The following is a 16,924-nucleotide window of genomic DNA, read 5'->3' as shown; positions in this document are numbered from 1 at the left end:
ACTGACCAATGGACAAGTGTTTGGTCCGTTGGCTTTTGAACGTTGACACCGATGATGGGCCGTGATGATGATCAAGTTGATGATGATGAGACATCAAAACTAGTGCAAAAAACTATTCGATTCCCATTTCGGGCTTAATCACTAAGTTTAATCTAGTAAGTATGGCAACAACTAAAATTTCTGCCAAGGATTCAAATCTTTAACTAAAAAGGGTTTTTTTTCTTATTTTTATTGGTCAGAGGTCAGACAAAAATTGGCAAATAAGTTCAGTTTAACTCTGATTCATTTCGTTTTATTCATTTCGATACAAAACAATAATGAAATAGCAACAAAAAAAACAACAACAACGACAACAACAAAGCATTGGCTGTTTCTCTGACTATTTCCTACGCTAATTTGATTTTAATTTGTTTACTTTTGCCGAATTGTTATTTGCATTTTGTTGTTCATGTTTAATTAAAAATGCATTTGTTCAATGAACATGAATGAAAATGAGTTGGAGAGAGAGAGAGAGAGAGAGGGAGGGAGATAGTAATGGGTTCTAGGCAAAGGGAGAGATAGAGCTAGATAGATAGATCTATATTGAACACTTCATTATTACAAAAATAACTCAATTACGATTTTTGCCTCCCCCAGAACCCTTTCCTTGGCCCGACTCTGCTTGTTGTAATGGAAAACATGCGCTTTCCGTTTCCTGTTTTCCCCCTATACATATGTAAGTATTTATCGCTGTATGTGTGTGTTTCTGTTTGTGTGTGTTAGATTGCGGATACCATTGGAAAAAAAAAACTTATTTATTTACGCTTCGATCGAGCATTAAATTCATATGTATATTTTTCAACTAAACTGAAGGCAACAAAACCAATTAATGCCTAACGAAAAGCATCTATCTCAGGCTATCTCTCTCTCGCTCGCACCTTTTCGCGCCCGTCTCTGTCTGGCATGCAAATAAACAGTAAAATTTACATAATCAATTTGTTTATTGATTCGTATATTCAACTATTTTAATTACGTTTACGCTTGAAACTCATTCAGACAGAGACAGAGAGAGAGAGAATGATGCTGAATTTGGTGGGGTGGAAATGATGGTAAAGGGTGGGGGGGGAAATGGTTTTTAGTATTTTATTTCACAAAATTTCCATCAGCTGCTTTTTGCCTTTTGGTTTTACGCCAAATTTTCAGCTTTTTACATTTTACATTTTAGCATTTTGGCAAAATTTTGGCGCATATTTTGACTTTAAATTAATCAAAAGAAATGAAAAAAAAAAACTAAACTAAACGAGAAACATCAAACAACAATAACAACATCAATTAGCAACTCTTTTATGGTAAATTGGTTGTTTTTTCCGCCCTTACCCTCACCCTTTCTGTCTTTATCTCTCTCTTTCTCTCTCTCTCTCTCTCTCTCTGTGCGATGCTTGTTTGCAATTTGCATTTGTTTAAGTAAATGGAAGGAGCATAAAAAATAGTTGCATACTTTCAGGCAGGGTCATAAATTTTGTGACCTTTAATGGCCTGACAGCGGAAAGGGATTGTGGGGGGGGGAGGGGTCAACTAAGTGGCATAAGTGTAAGTGGAGCTAAAAGCAATACAATAGAAATAAACCAAAGAAAAAAACAAAAAAGAGCAAGAGAAAAATTCGTATCTGTCAGACAACTCGTTTACGAATGTTAAATCTATTAAAGCCAAATTGGCTTTTCGTTTATAGGCCATCAAATTAAACTAGATTGAATTGCTCTGCAAAGACAAGAACTTTCATTTCGCTTTTCTGATTAAAGTTTATCATTAAATTATCATGGAATGGAGCATCTGTAGAGAAACAAATGCAAGTCTTGTTACCAAATTTTCTCAAAATTTCTCTTACCAATTTCCATGTTTATTTTGTATCAATTATCTTTGCTTGCTTTCACGGCTTAATTTTGCAGAGAAATCCTCTATTTAACTATAACATAAATACTTATCTCAAGTGGTTTGCCTTCATCAGGCATTAACTCTCTCTGTCTCTCTCTCTCTCTCTCTCTCTCTGCATGCTCACTTTCTGCCTCTTCAGGTATCTCCTCCTTTTGCTGAAACGTGTGTGACTTTCAAATCGCTTAAATTGCCTGAAGAAAGCCAAGTAGCAGTGGCAAAAGGAAAGTATGGAGAGACAGGTAAGAGCAGAGAAGGGAAGGGGAAGACAAGGCAATGACAATGCAGACGAAGGCTGAGGTTGCCGGATAAAAGAGGATTGCACTTCCTACTCCTTCACTTGCATATACATATATGTTCGTACACAGAGTCCTCCTACCCTCGGCTACTCCTTCGTCGTCTTGTCTTTATCTACCAGTCTCACCTGGGTTGCCGGGCCGGTCTATACAATGGGGAAAATTGTTGCATCCGCTTTTCTTTTAGTTGGCCTTAAATGCAATTTAAACGCACAGGAAAAGAATGCCTTCCCCACCCCCATACCTAACATTGCACTTCCCATGCATCCTATAGCAACAAAATTTTCCTCCACCCCGTCGTCACAACATGCAAAAGCTCGCATGATGTGTGTTTGTGTGCTTGTCTCGCTCTGTCTCTCTCTCTCTCCCCCTCTCTCTCACTCTCTCGTTCAGCGTTTCTGCCCCTAGAGCAGCTTACGTTGTTTGCTTTCACTTCGCATTTGTTGTTGTTCCTCTGTCCTCCGTCCTCCCACGACACGCCATCCCCTTTTCCTCGTATAATCACTTCTTCGTCGCTTTTGCACCGTAAATTGCCTTTAATTCATTTTCCGCAATTACTCCAGGCTACACACACACACACACACACAATTGTGTGTGGGAGTTCGGTGAAGAAGAGGCGTGGCATACTCATTATCATGCATGTCTCAACTCCCCTTTCTATTCCATCTCGCTCTTGCTCTCGCTCCGTCTCTTCCCCATCTCTTTCGCGCTCACTTTGGATCTCTGTCGTAGGCATTTTTCGCATTTCACAATGCATTCCATTTGCATGCCTTGAGGGACAAGTCGCCCATCTCCATAATGATGAGCAGCAGGTGACCCCCCATCTGTCACTTTTCCAACTCCTCCAACTCATCCTATCTCTACCTGCCGTTCATGCTTGTCCTGTATTGTCCCTCGCTTTAAGCGCATTAAGTGAACTCATTTTGCTCTCTCTTTCTCTTTCGCCCTCTATCTTCTACACTCACTCTATGCTCGACATGTACTCCGTCTCAGCCTGTTAAGGTCAAAGCTGATCAATGTCAATTGCTCTATGCAGACAGGACGATGGGGACCAGCTCCAGTTCCAGTTGCCTGTCTCAACCGAAACTAGTCAGTCAAAGAGTTGAGTTGCATACAATTAACCAGTGGGAACCAAATGTCACAGCACACGCAAAGTAAACAGACAGCACGAGCATCAACTACAATGATGAGGACGACAAGTAGTTGGTAACGCCAATGCCAAGGAGATCTCCATATGGAAAAGCTAGCGATGAACCGAATTCGATTGATAAAGTGATCAAATGAAATATTCCCGATAAACCGAATTCAAAAGTCTTTGCTTGACCATGAAAACTTTTTGGCCAATAGAGAACCAATCAAAGGGAAATTTGTAACTTTTTTTTTTTTTTTTTGATTTAGATACTTTTTTCAAATTGTCGTCAATATTTGATATTGATTTCATTAACGTTTTAATTTATTTTTAGTCTCATCCCTAGATCGAGTTTTCTGTATTCCTCCTGGCTAACATGTCTACGTTTTTTTCTGCCAATCGCTCATGGCCTGGCAATGATGCGTCATGTAACGGGAATTGGTAAACTTTGTGCTACCGTCTGAAGGAGAGAAGGACGAACTGGATCTCTGGTTGCCTCCATCCCCATCCCATCTCCATTTCCCTCTGTTCTGCCCGGTTAGTTGTAACGCGTACATTTGGTGGCCATTTTCAATTTACTGACGCTGTCATGGCCGGAAGACAAATGTGTGTAACTGTGTATGGGTGAGTGGGTGTGGACATGGGTATGGGCATGTGTATGGGTGGGTGTGTCTGTGTGTATATGTGTCCGGGCCTGGACATGGGCATGGGCCTGAGCCTGAGCCTGGCCATGTTGTGATTGCGGACTGTTGCTTCACTCACTTGACGTGGCGGCAAGTCGCCGACCCAGCGAACTCCGGCAGTAACTACAACTACTCTGACTTCCTTTCTGCTCCTCCGCTGCATTCTCTTCTCCTCCACTGCTACATGCTGCAGCAGCAACAGCAGCAACAGGGTGCTTCTATTTTTCTTTCTTTCTTTTCGTTTTTATGTGTTTTTTTTTTTTCTTTTTTTTTCTTTCTGTTTTTGTTCCTGTTGCTGTTGCTTTTCTGTTGTAATTGTTGCTACGTAGTCGACGTCGTCGTCGTCGTCGTTGACGCACTGAAATTGCAGCCAACTGTAATAACAAAATGGCCCCCGGAGTTGTTCCTGTTACTACCAACCAGAACCAGAAAGCGAATGTACAACAAAACGGGGTGAAGAGGGCCAACTGAAAGAGTCTCGCCTGTAACATATTTCCAGCTTGACTTATTTTGACTTCCCTCTGATCCGCCCTGCCCCTCTTGCCACTCTATCTTCCACTCTATCTCCCTTCTACAGCGAATACAACAGCAACAGCAACAGCAACTGCAAAAAAACCAAAGAGAAAGTCAGCAAAGTTTATTCAACGCAAAAATGTGCAATGTGAAAACGTGCGAGCTGAGGCTTGCATGTGCATGTTGTGTGGGCGTTCTTTCGTTTTTTTTTTCTCTATATGTATGTGTGCTTGCATCTGGTGGGTGGGCGTGGTTGGAACCATTCACCAGCATTGCACACTGATTTCCTGTTGCATTTCCTTGTCTAAAGTAATGTAGGGCTTGAGCATTGACTAGGTTGGTTGGTTGGTTGGTTGGTTGGGGGAAACATTTTTGTAGTAAACTTAACTTATAATAAAATTAAATCAAATTTAGGTCACTTTTTTTCTACGGAAATTTCAAAATTAACCCGATAAACAATGCGAAAAACTCCTTTTTTTTGTCTCTGCACACGCAAGACAAAATGTGTTACAATTTATTGATTTAGAATAATCAAGATAATTGCATAAAGGACATTGAAAATTAAATTCTAAAAGCATACACTTTGGGTAATTTAATCTATCAGAAAGACAGATAGATAGAGAGAAAGAGAGGGGGGAAATTTAGTATTTTCAGACACATTTGAACACACAGACACAAAATAGATTAAAAACAAAGTTTCTTGTAAGTGATTGCTAAAAGTGGAAAATTGAAATAAAGCTATTCAACTATTTCATTCCACATTTTACGATGTTTCATATTAATTTTTTTTTTGCTTTTGAAGAATTTTCTTCTTCGTGATTGACTAGATGAAATTTGTTAGTCAATAAAAATAACTGCTGACAGGCAATTTTACCCCATTAAGTATGCAATAAGCAGTCTAAGAATTTCATTTTTGAAACATATCAACGAATTCTGAAATTGTTTATTGACAATTTTCAATTTACAAGTTATAAATTTGCTGAAAACAATAAATACCTTTCCAGTCTATTGCATACTTTAGGGGGCAAGGTTAGATTTACCTATGACAGCTTCTAAGAAAGTAATTTATTAAATTTTTACTCTAGATTCTGCTTTTGAACACAGTTATTAACACTTTTCAGCCAGTTTTGTGTCCATCTCTTTAAATGTTTTATAATTAAAGCCAAATTTAAGTGAAAATGTGAAAATCAATATACATATGTAACTATAAACAACAAAACATATTTTAAATCAATTGTTGACAAATTCCATTGATGATGTATGAAATTTTCATATATTTTTATATTATTTACTTAAATCTTTTCAAACAATCAAACAATAAAGCCTGAAAGTATGTTATGTTTATCCAATTTCCATTCAGAATGCATGGGCAAACATGCCGAAAAAAAAAAACAAGTAAATATGCCTCGCAGTGACGTGGTAAGTAAAAGCTAGCTAGTTTGGCTAATAGTAATAAGTTGGTCATTGTATTGAACATGTTTTGCAAAACAATTTCTAAGTAATTTATAAATGGCAAAATTGAAATGCTATTTTTAATCAACTCTTTGGCCTGCGCATTCATTTCTCATGACAGTTGAACATTATCAATTCCATGGCATGACAGGAGCATAAAAATTTTGTTGCCCACTTTTAGATAACTCAAGCAAGATGGCTTCCACTCCCAACCCACTGTCTCCCTGTACTCTTGTTCTCCTCGCTCCTCAGAGGCAATAGCAGCATGCCATTCTATGGCATTTAAAATTTATGTCAAATTAGCGGAGAGTTTCCAATGACAAATGCGGCAGATGCAGCCACCAAGAAGGAGAGCGAGTGGGACAGAGCAGTGCTGGGCCTCTTCTAGTAGGACGAGTAGAGTAGAGTAGAGTAGTAGTAGTGGTCGACTGCATATCCTGTTCCGTTTGCAAGTACCCAATGCTGTTGATGATGCATATATCCTTCATCTTGGTTGCTTACTTGGCGGCGGAAATTAGTTCAACGGCACTCAAAAAACTGCGGCAGTTAAACGTCGCCTAAGACCTTAGGGCCAGCAGCTCCTATTTCTGCACTCACTCACTCTATCTCTCTCCCTCCGTCTCTCTCTCCCCCCTGTCTTATTTTATTTTGCTTCTTGTTGCTTGTCCTATGGTTCCATAGTGCACGCCTCCGTAACTTGTCCGCCGGCACTTGTTTTTTATAGCTGAACAAGGAGTGCGGGGAAGGTGGGAGATGCATTTGGTGGAGGGTGATGAGGGGAATGGACATTTGAAGATGATGTAGTGCGGACATAAACATAAATAATGGCAATGCGCAGTTATTACTTTTCTAGCATCCTTCGTCCTTCGGCTGCTTACATAAAAATTAAATGTACGAGAGAAGCAAGAAGGAAATTGCAAGGAGCAACAAGAAGAAATAGGATGAAAATGAGACTGAGAACTGCTCCTGACCCCTGCATCCATGCTCTTGCACTGTCTCGGTTACATCTTCATTTCATTTCATTTTCTTTTCGTTTAATTGCATTCTGACTGCCGCATCAAATGAATACGCAGGACTCGACTAATGGGTTAATTGGGTTTAAGGCGAAAGTCCCTTAGCATGGGGCCCGCCCTGGGCTTCCAGGATTCAGGATGAACACACACACACACATCCAGCTGATGATTTATCTTTTTAACGAAATTGACAAACATTTCCCGCTTAATGGCATCACATATACAAACATGTACATATGAATGGAGAGCCGACTCCTCGGCATTATTAATATTCATTTCAAGGAGAGCATAGCAATTGCTGCTATGATTTGCAAGATGCTGGCGGATTGCTTTCACAAATGCAGATTGCATGTCCTGGCCAGAAAGAACAACAACAACAACAGCCGCAGCAACAGCAACAAGAACCCGCCAAAAGGCAGCCATTTCGCATGCATTAACCAAAAGCGAACCAAACATAACCGAACCGAAGCAAACCAAAACCGTGAGACCAGCCAAGACAAGGCACGGCACGGTAAGGCACGACAAGGCAGGGCGAGGCAGGGCAGGGCAAGGCAACCATCCAACCAAACAAGCAAACCATAAAGCCCAAAAATAAAGAAATAAAAAAAACATAAACAATAAAGCATCCTAAGAAGAAGTGCTTGAGCAGAGATGGGTTCGGATGGGTACGGACCAACAAGGCAGGCAGGTTAACAGCGGAGGCAACGCACTTGCCGCTAATGCACCAAAAACTGCACTGCAGAGTACTTTCCCCCCCCACATACTTTTCCCTGCCCCAACTGCTCCACCACCCACATATTTGCCCGGTTTACTTAACAATATTTCTCATTGTGTGTTGTTGAGACGTTGCAGGTGTTTGCTGAAGCATATCAAAAAAAAAAAAAAAAAGGAAAAAAAGAATACATACATATACTTATATGTATATATAGAGTATATATTCTTCTACTACAAGAGAGACATGGCGTGCGGTGACGGTGAAGTTAAGGAGGGACAGGAGTAAACATTAAACGTCAAGCTAAACTTGAGATGTTAGCAGCTAGGAACTAGTTCTCTCCAAAGATTGACTTTTCTTTGGATGGGATAAAGTTTACATGAAATTTAAATCTATTCTAATCTTAATTATCGTTAGAAATAGAACTGATTTGAATTTTTTCGTCATGTGAAACTAGATCTTTGCCTCTCTGATGAGCTGAACTAGTTTGTTGTTTGGTTCTCTTTTTTCTTTTTTTTTTTAGGTGCGCCTAAAAGTAGGCAACAACAGCAACTGACAGCAACAATATGACTGGGCCTGGCATTTGCCATATGAACAGAATTGCTGTGGGCCAAGAAGGGAGGAAGAAGAAGGGGAACTCTAGTCCTGGTTCTTTGCCTTGTCTTGGTCTTGGCTCGGTGCTTGGCTTGCTTGACTTGCCTTAATTATGAGTTACTTTTGTGCATGCATTTTCTTAGTTGCCTTTTTGCCAACATTTTTGTTGTCGCCGCATGTGTGTATGTGTGTGTGTGTGTGTATGTGTGTATGTGTGTGTGCGTATTGTTGAGTTTAAATCAACTGAGGAGTTACGGGAACAAACAGGGGGAAAAGCACAGGCACAGGCACAGGGCAATTGCTTACCTTGTGTTTGCCTTTGGCCACAATGAAAGCGTGGGACCAACAAAGGCAGACAAAGTCGCTGGAGGCATTTGCCGCATTTCGTTTTGGCTTGCCTGCGATCATCATCATAATGGCGATGATGATGACGATGATGATGATGACTTCATGTAGGACTAGCAGCCGGGGCCACGGTTTGCGGTTTAGTTCACCTGCCGTTGAAAGGGAGCCAAAGGGAGGCACCGAGTTGTCAGCTGTTTATGCTGTGTAATTCCGCGTAAAATGCACAAAGGGACATGGCCTCCCCCTGGCTCCTGTCTCTCCCGCATCCCAGGTCCTCCACTTGCACCACTTGCATGACACTTGCCATTGTTCCCAAAAAAAGAAAAAAAAAAAAAAAATAGACAATAGACAACCACAAAAAAAAAAAACTACATAAGGGGTTAAAGGAACGAACGTAAGCGGCGTAGGCGTAGAGCAAGGAGCAAGGAGTTGCCTTTTCACTGGGCGCCTATTTCATTAAACATTTAAATGGCTTGGCCCCATTTTTCAGTCATTTCTTCCCTTTTCACAATCCCGTTAGCCAAAAGATGACAACAACAATCTCTCCAACAAAACGTCAACATTTGAATGGGTTGAAAGAGAATCCGCAACCAAACACACCCCTAAAAAACAAAATATATATAACATATATATAAAATAAAAAAAAAAAACTAATGCACAATTGACCCAGTTCTAAAGCAATGTTATTTTTAAATTTATAGATTGCCAAAGTTGAAATCATTGCGAATGGTTAACTTTAACTTTGTTTCTATGCTTTTCCAACTTTTATGCCAAAAAAAAATAAGTGAAAACGGAATTTTCATTCTGTTTGCAAATTGCAAAAACAATTCATAAATTAAACTTGTTCACTTTAATTTTAAATTTTTGAAAATTAAAACAGTTTTATGTTATATACTAGTTTCCAATTGCAAACAAGTTAGTCTCAGAAAATTTCTAGTTTCATCTGAAATGAACTTATATTGAAAACTTTGTTTACCAATTTTCCCTGTCAGTTTTTCCATTTGAATTCTTTCGTTCTTTTATGCTCCAATTTGAATCAATTTCTTGAAAAATATATTACACACATTTCTGTATGTGTGTGTGTGTGTGTGTGTGTGTGTGTGAGTTGTAAAGTACCAAAATCGATTAAAGCAACAAAAAATAGTTTTGACCAAACAAACCCATAAACTGACATAACTGACAAAAACTTTTTGACACCTTCAAGTGACCCAAAAAACAAAAAAAAATTGATGAAAAACCCAAAAGGGCTGGGCTAACTTTGACCAAGCCGAAATTTTAATACCCTGACTATCCAAACGTATGTGTTTTAAGGAGCTGTATGATATAGGGATGCGATCCAAAACGAAGAGACAAAGGAAACCATACATAAGACTATATAAAGTCGATGGACAGAGAAAGTAGATGTACCTTGTACAACAAAGGGTATTCAAATGGTAGAAAAATACACAAAAAGCAATGATAAAAAAAACCATCCCAAAAATTGTATAACAAAATGAAACTAAGAGGAACTAACTAAAGGAATGCAATTGGAACTAAACGGAAACTTTTTTACCCCCAATATTTTTTTTATTTTCTATTTTTTTTGCCCATATACATATATACATATATGAATAAATATATTTATGTGAATAAAGAGAGAGAGGGAGAAATATTGCAAGTTTTTGTGTGTGTGTGTGTGTGTGTGTGTGAAACCATTTCGACATCATCGGAAGTACCTATATATATATCGATATATGTATATAGATGCATACAAATCGACTTTGACTTGGTCAAGTGAAGCAGAAACGACTCAACTGGAGAGTCTTGTTAGTGTCTTTGACTTTGACTGGACAGTTTGTTGGCCATTCGCCGTTGGCCGTTGGTCGTTTGTTTGTCCATAGCCATAGAAAATATCAGCCAATTTGACGACCATTTAATGTGCGTTACATCTTTACGTAGGGCGTGGCAAATTAGTTGAACATTAAAGTTATGCCTGGTAATTGTTCCAACAGATAAATTGAAGTTTGAACCAGTTTTTTTTTTGGTTTCGGTTTATTGTAAGGTGTTACACGTGCGTCCTAGTTAAAGAGGGCCAACAAAACTGGCAAAAATAAATAATGCCAAGTTAGTCGAGGCATATTCGACTATTTTAAATAAAATTTAATAACAAATTTATATCTTTTAGGACCATTGTTGTCTAAAAGACTAGAAAAAATAGAAAATGAAAATAGTTTAAATATTTTTAGCTAAAATTGAGTTCTTCAATTGCTAAGAAACGAATTCATTGTGAATCCATTGGCTACCTACTTAAACTAATAGCTAATTAGCTAATCTAATTGATAATGGAAAGGTTTAACTTGAAGGATTGTGGCAAGAAAGTATTTATATATAAATGATGTAAATTAATCTATACTGAGTGCTTTTGGCAGATAGTTTAATACATTTTTTTGTTGGCAGGGTATTGAGATGTCTGCCATAGTTAGTGAGAGTTAATTCGACCCTCTAGTTTGTTTTTAGTTGCTTTTTTGCTACTGTGGTCATAACTAATAAATTTCCACTGGACAAATGTTTTTCCATCCACCTGCACCCTGCAACTCTCCATCTCACTTCACTCTCTTGGTCTCTTTCTCTCTTTCACTATGTGACTATTTGTTTTCTTTTTTTTTCTACTGTTTAAATTCACAAGTCACGCACTTGATTTTGCAATTTGCATGGCGCCAAGTTACGTGCCACAATCCCCCACACACCTTCCCTTGCCCAGTGGGCAATTCTCCGACCTCCCCCCTCCCCCTCCCGGCCACAAGTGGGATCTCTTCAATCAATATTTGAATTGTCAAATTTCAATTTGAGAATTTCATAATTTAAAGCAAAAATTGCAAAGGTTTCCAATTTCTTAGTGGCAAAACCAAAAAAAAAAATAAAAACTTGAATGAATCAAAAAGCACAATTGCATTTTACCTCCCCCCTTCTCATTCAACCCATTTAATTTTCAATTACAGTTCGCATTGCGTATACGCAATATGCGTAATATGCATTTTGATATCCGATAAACATACATCCATTTCCATATACATATATGTATGTATATATTTTGCGTATGTGTGCATATTTCTGCCAACGATTTTCAATTGAATTCGACGTTTGGCATTTGGTAAATTAAATATTTTTACATATATACTTGAGCATACAAACATTTTGCACATTTGTTTTCAATATTAATTTATTGACAAAGCGAATATCATGGTGAGAAAGTGAAGAACCACGCTGAGAGAATACTAGAGAGGAAAGCAAAAAACGAAAAAAAAAAAAAAGGGATGAAGTAACTGAGAAACATTCCTCGACAAACTGACAGAAATTTCTTTATTTGCTTTTTGTTTTTCGATCATTTGAATCGTTCTTTGCTTCGATTCCATTTTTTTCTTTTTTTTGTTATTTTAATTTTCAAGCATTCAAGCAGAGTCTTTGTTGGCCAAAAACATTAAAAAAACACGAGTGAAATGAATGAAGTGAGGGGTCAGAGGTGTGTCAACCAAAAAGGGGCAGAAAAGTGTACAAAATAAGTCAAAATATTCAATTTTGACATAAGTCGAAGGACTCGAAACCTTTCCATTTCCAAACTAACTCTCATTTACTATCATCTTTGCTTTCTTTAGTAAGAAACAACACAAATTAATATGAGAAGGATGTGCCAAGACCATTTTGAAGTTTTTGGAAAAGTTGGCTAATGATAGAACTTGGTCAACTAGACTGCTAACCCTTCAGATTGACCTCAAGTCGACTTAAGCGAGGCAAGGTTTGAGGAATACCTCTTTTATTTCAATTTGTAAATGAAACCATAACATTGAGATTTGAATATGTGGTTAAAAAACTTAAAAGCAAATCAATCGATACATAAATATACTTTTAAACCTTAAGCCCACTTATATTAGCAGGTAAGATTTTGCGTATTTGTGGTTTCTCTCATCCTTAGGATTAATTGCGATCCACGTCTCTGTCAATGCCATTCGATAGGGGAATATATATATGTATGTATATATGCCGATACCTCTGTGGGTCCTCTTTAGTTTTTACTTATCCATCTCTTTTACTCTTACTTCCTCTCTCTCTCTCGCTCGCTCTCTCTCTTTCTTTCATAAAGAATAGGGAACTTTTGCTCATGCTCCATTGTGTTATAAATATTCATAAAGCGCTTCGCCATTTTGCGTTTTTCCAAAGGGCCGCCAACTAAAGCCTTGATTTCTTGCACACACACATACACATATGTGTATATATATTTCATATATACATATATATATCTATCTATATATGTATGTATGTACATATATTCGTTGTGCATGTTACCAATACCCATAGCCAATAGTGTAGGAGGAATGAGTGAATGGTTGAAAGAGGAAGGAGGTGAGAATGCGGAATGGATAGTGCAAGTGGAAATGGGAACGGGAGCGGGAGTGAAACGAAAGCCTCCCTTTAACCACAAACTATGCTTTCCTAATGCCGCGTTGGCATAAATTTAAAGCAGCAGCTGCGGTTTTTCCACCGAGAGAGAAGATTTCCCCCATGGCGGGAGGTGCAACATGGTGTGGCAGAAATCGGAGCAAACGGCAGCGGCATAGTAGGAGTGGTTGGATGTTGCTCTGTTTACATGCCATGGTGATACTAAAAGCGCACACACACACACTCACACAAAGTAAAAAAAAATATACAAAAATAACAACGAATTTTGCTGAACACTTGGCCCAAAGTTTCTATTTTCGAATACCCTGTAATTTCTTTTGCCTTCTGTCATCAATTCTAATCCAATTTCCAAACAGAAGTAATTCTTCTAACGACTCTTTATTGCATAGTTTTGGGGGGTTGGCATTTACTTTAATCTTCGGCCATACTTTGGGCCTTGACTCTGTTCTCTTTTACAGGGTATAAGATCCCCAACATCGGACCCGGCTTTAAAACACAAAAACCAGAAGAGGGTAAAAAAAAGAAAGAATTCAAAGAACCGACCAACAAAAAGCAAAAGCAACATTTTATGTTGCTAATTGATTTTTCAAACACGAAGCTCAGCATTTTTGTTGGTTCTAGCCGCTGCTACTGTTTGTTATTGTTGTTGTTGTAGTTGATTTTATTTTTTTTGTTTCTTCTTCTTCTATGGTGATGCGCTTTTGTTTGGCGTTCAATTAACGGGAATTTGCATTTTATCTAAAAAAAAATGGTTTTCGGTTTACCTTTCTGCTACCTTCACTTTCCTTCTCTTCATTTAGAACACATACCAACATAATCTTGGCCTTTTGGCCCACTATAAATTGTTTGTCTCAAATGAGATTTGTTAGTTTTAAAGAATATGTTTGTGTGTGTGCGTGTGTGTTTTTGTTGTGCCATTTTTTATTGCTACTTATATAGAATTACATCATATAGCATTGATCTTTCGATTCTCCAACTTAAAGCTTTGGTAAACAATTTGACACGTTTTTTTTCATTTACATTTCTCAAGTGGTTTGCGATTTTTTGTATTTATAATTTTGTTTGTGTTTTTTTTTCATATTGTTAGATAAACTTTTCAGCCTAGATTTAGTAAATCTTCACCTTAGCCAGCGCTACCTGTACTCAAATGAGGAATGTGCGAGGGTTGGCCCTAAATGTTATCACTTACACTTGCACCAAAAATTATATGGAATCAATATGTTTTACTCTTTCGAAAGTAAATTTCTGTCTGAAACCTTCAGTTTCTTACCAATTTAGTAAAAATATAAGCTAAAGGCATCATGATCTAGAGATCTAATCCATATAAATGATGTAAACTCAGTAAACTAAGTGGAATGAAATGGGATGGGATATAATCCTTGACTTTCAAGGCATGCAAAAAGTTATATTCCCTTCCTAGATCTGCCTTTAGTTCTAAATTTCCAAATGATTGAGATCCATTTCTATAAATCCAAATGATTTGGCTAATGAGCAATCTAAAGTTCAATTGTTTACACTAAATTTGATTAAAAAGCTGTTTATTGTGTCTAAGATTCTTGGACTTTATGGATTTTGGAAATAATTTGAACTACCCCATCAGAACTGTCGATAATAGCAATTAGAATGCCAAGTTTAGATGTAGTCACACTTAAGGCCCATTAACAGCCAAAACCAGTTAGTTATTTGCACTCAGTTAGTGGTAGTAGCCTGGTCATTTTACACTGTTAACATAAACATTGGTTAGCCCCCTCAACCTTCCGATCAATGAGTGGTAATCAAGCGTAACCACGCCCACAAAACCGATATAATATGAAAACTAAACTTAGTTAAGGCCAGACAGAGAGTTCAGTCTCAACTGGGACAAAACTCTTGAAATAATTATTATGATTATGGTCAGGTAATTTCACATGAAATTTAATAACAATTACTTTTAAACCATTATGTGCGTGTGCGTGTGTGTGTGTGTGTGTGTGTGTGTAGAAGGAGGAGTGAATGAAGATGAGGAATGCATCATAAAATCCAATGGACTATACATACATAATGTATGAGCTTGAATTGACTTGAAAATATACATACGTATGTATGCATGTTCATACCTACCATGCCTATGATAAACGATACCGACAAAGATAAGCAACACCACCACTACAACCACCAGCCATCATTCCAGACGATGGGCAATTGCGTTTCAAGGTCAACTTAAAGAGCCGCAAACATTAACATTGAAAAAACTGCATTGCATTGCCCCAACCGGTTACAGAAGAGATCACTGGGATGCTGTTGGTCAGCAGTTGGCTTCTCTTCCAATGAATTTGGCAATTTCGAAAGACCCGGGAACAACCGAACGACCAGCTACCACAATGGAAGAAGTCTTGTCGTGACATTGAATTGTAAATGCATGCGATAAACGCAACAAAAAACAGGCCACAAAAAACTGAACCCATAAAATAAAAAACAACAAAGAAACAAAATAAAAAAAAAGGGTTAAATAAAATTGTAAAGCCGACAACATATGTTTGTATGTACGATGCATGTGAAATTTTGTGGCTCTGACTGCCCTTTTTTTTCAGTCTTTTCTTTTTTGCAAAACTGCAATCAACTAGGAATGGCAACGTGTCAGTGGAAGCCATAGGAAACTGTATTTTAAGGAATGCTTAGAGTCTCGATAGCTTCCCAAGAGAACCATGAACCCAGACGAAGTCATCAATGAAAATGAGAATAGTCTTAACTTTGAAGACTCCATTCTTGACAAACATAATCATTCCATATATTTAGTAATTGAGTAATTGAACAAGAAAGTGAATGGGTAAATGAACAAATGAATCAACAATTGAGTAAATAAACAAGTTTGTAAAGAAGTAAGTGAATAAGTGAATGAAGAACTGAATCAACAAGTAACCAAACAAATGAGTGAATGAGTAATTGAATGAGTGATTGAAACTAGTTCATCATACTAATTCAAGTACACACCCTTTTGACAAGTTTTTAGATTACAAGTCCAATGTTGAAATCCACATAATATTAATATTTAAAGTACTTTCATGAATGATAGGGCAAACATTTGTTTGTCGTGATGGCAAATTGTACACGCTTCCATCTCTAGCCCGCAAATTTAAAGATTACGTATACGCAGCATGTGCGGCGACTCTGTTTGCCCTTCCATTCATATCAATGGTCAGCTATGCTGTTGTTGTTCTTGCTGTTGCTGTTACTTTTGCATTTGCCGCTTCCTCCTCCGGACCTGCCGCTGCTTTAGTTGGCCTGTTGAAGACATTGACAATTTTTTCTCTTCGTTGATTGTGTTTTATTTTACACTTTTTTCTTTTTACTTTGTTAACGCCATTTAATGCTTTTATACATGCTTCTTGGGGTTTTTTGTGTTATTTTGCTTCTTGCATTGCCCTGCCCTTCTCATAGCCCTCTTCTGCGCCTGCTTCTTCTTCTTTGCTCCCCCATTACGTCACTTTCACTCTGTAGTTTTTTGCGGCTTAAGGCAACATTTGCTGTTTGTTTGTTGTTTCGGGGCACAAACAAGTGAATTGCAATAAAACTGCTCAAATTTATGGGTCGCTTGTATACACACACTCACACACACACAACTATGTATAGATATAGGTAAATTTTTGTTGGCTTTTTTTCGCTCATTTTAAGATGATTTATCTGAGAGTTTTTCGGCTAGCATAATTTATGGTCGTTTACATGGAGCAAAAGTTTGTGTCTTTATTTTTTGGTTTTTTTGGGTTTGGTTTTTTGGTTCAAGTTCATCATCGGACCGAGTGTTGAGTTTGTGTCCAGGTTTACAGTATGTTTGGTATCTTCTGTTCACTTCACTTCTTTTTTTTTTT

The 16,924-nt window shown here is 37.8% G+C and overlaps 1 protein-coding gene across 1 annotated transcript in view; it reads right to left on the bottom strand.

Annotated features, from left to right (window-relative positions):
* Positions 1 to 16,924, bottom strand: part of LOC137574871 (probable serine/threonine-protein kinase DDB_G0282963) — a 65,069-nt gene that overhangs the window by 37,055 nt on the left and 11,090 nt on the right. The window lies entirely within an intron of this gene.

The sequence above is a fragment of the Drosophila tropicalis genome, unplaced genomic scaffold (genome assembly GCF_018151085.1).
Source record: "Drosophila tropicalis isolate 14030-0801.00 unplaced genomic scaffold, ASM1815108v1 contig_463, whole genome shotgun sequence".
NCBI classification, from domain to species: domain Eukaryota; kingdom Metazoa; phylum Arthropoda; class Insecta; order Diptera; family Drosophilidae; genus Drosophila; species Drosophila tropicalis.
The sequence above is the reverse complement of the archived record's forward strand: the minus strand, read 5'-3'. Positions and strand labels throughout refer to the sequence as shown.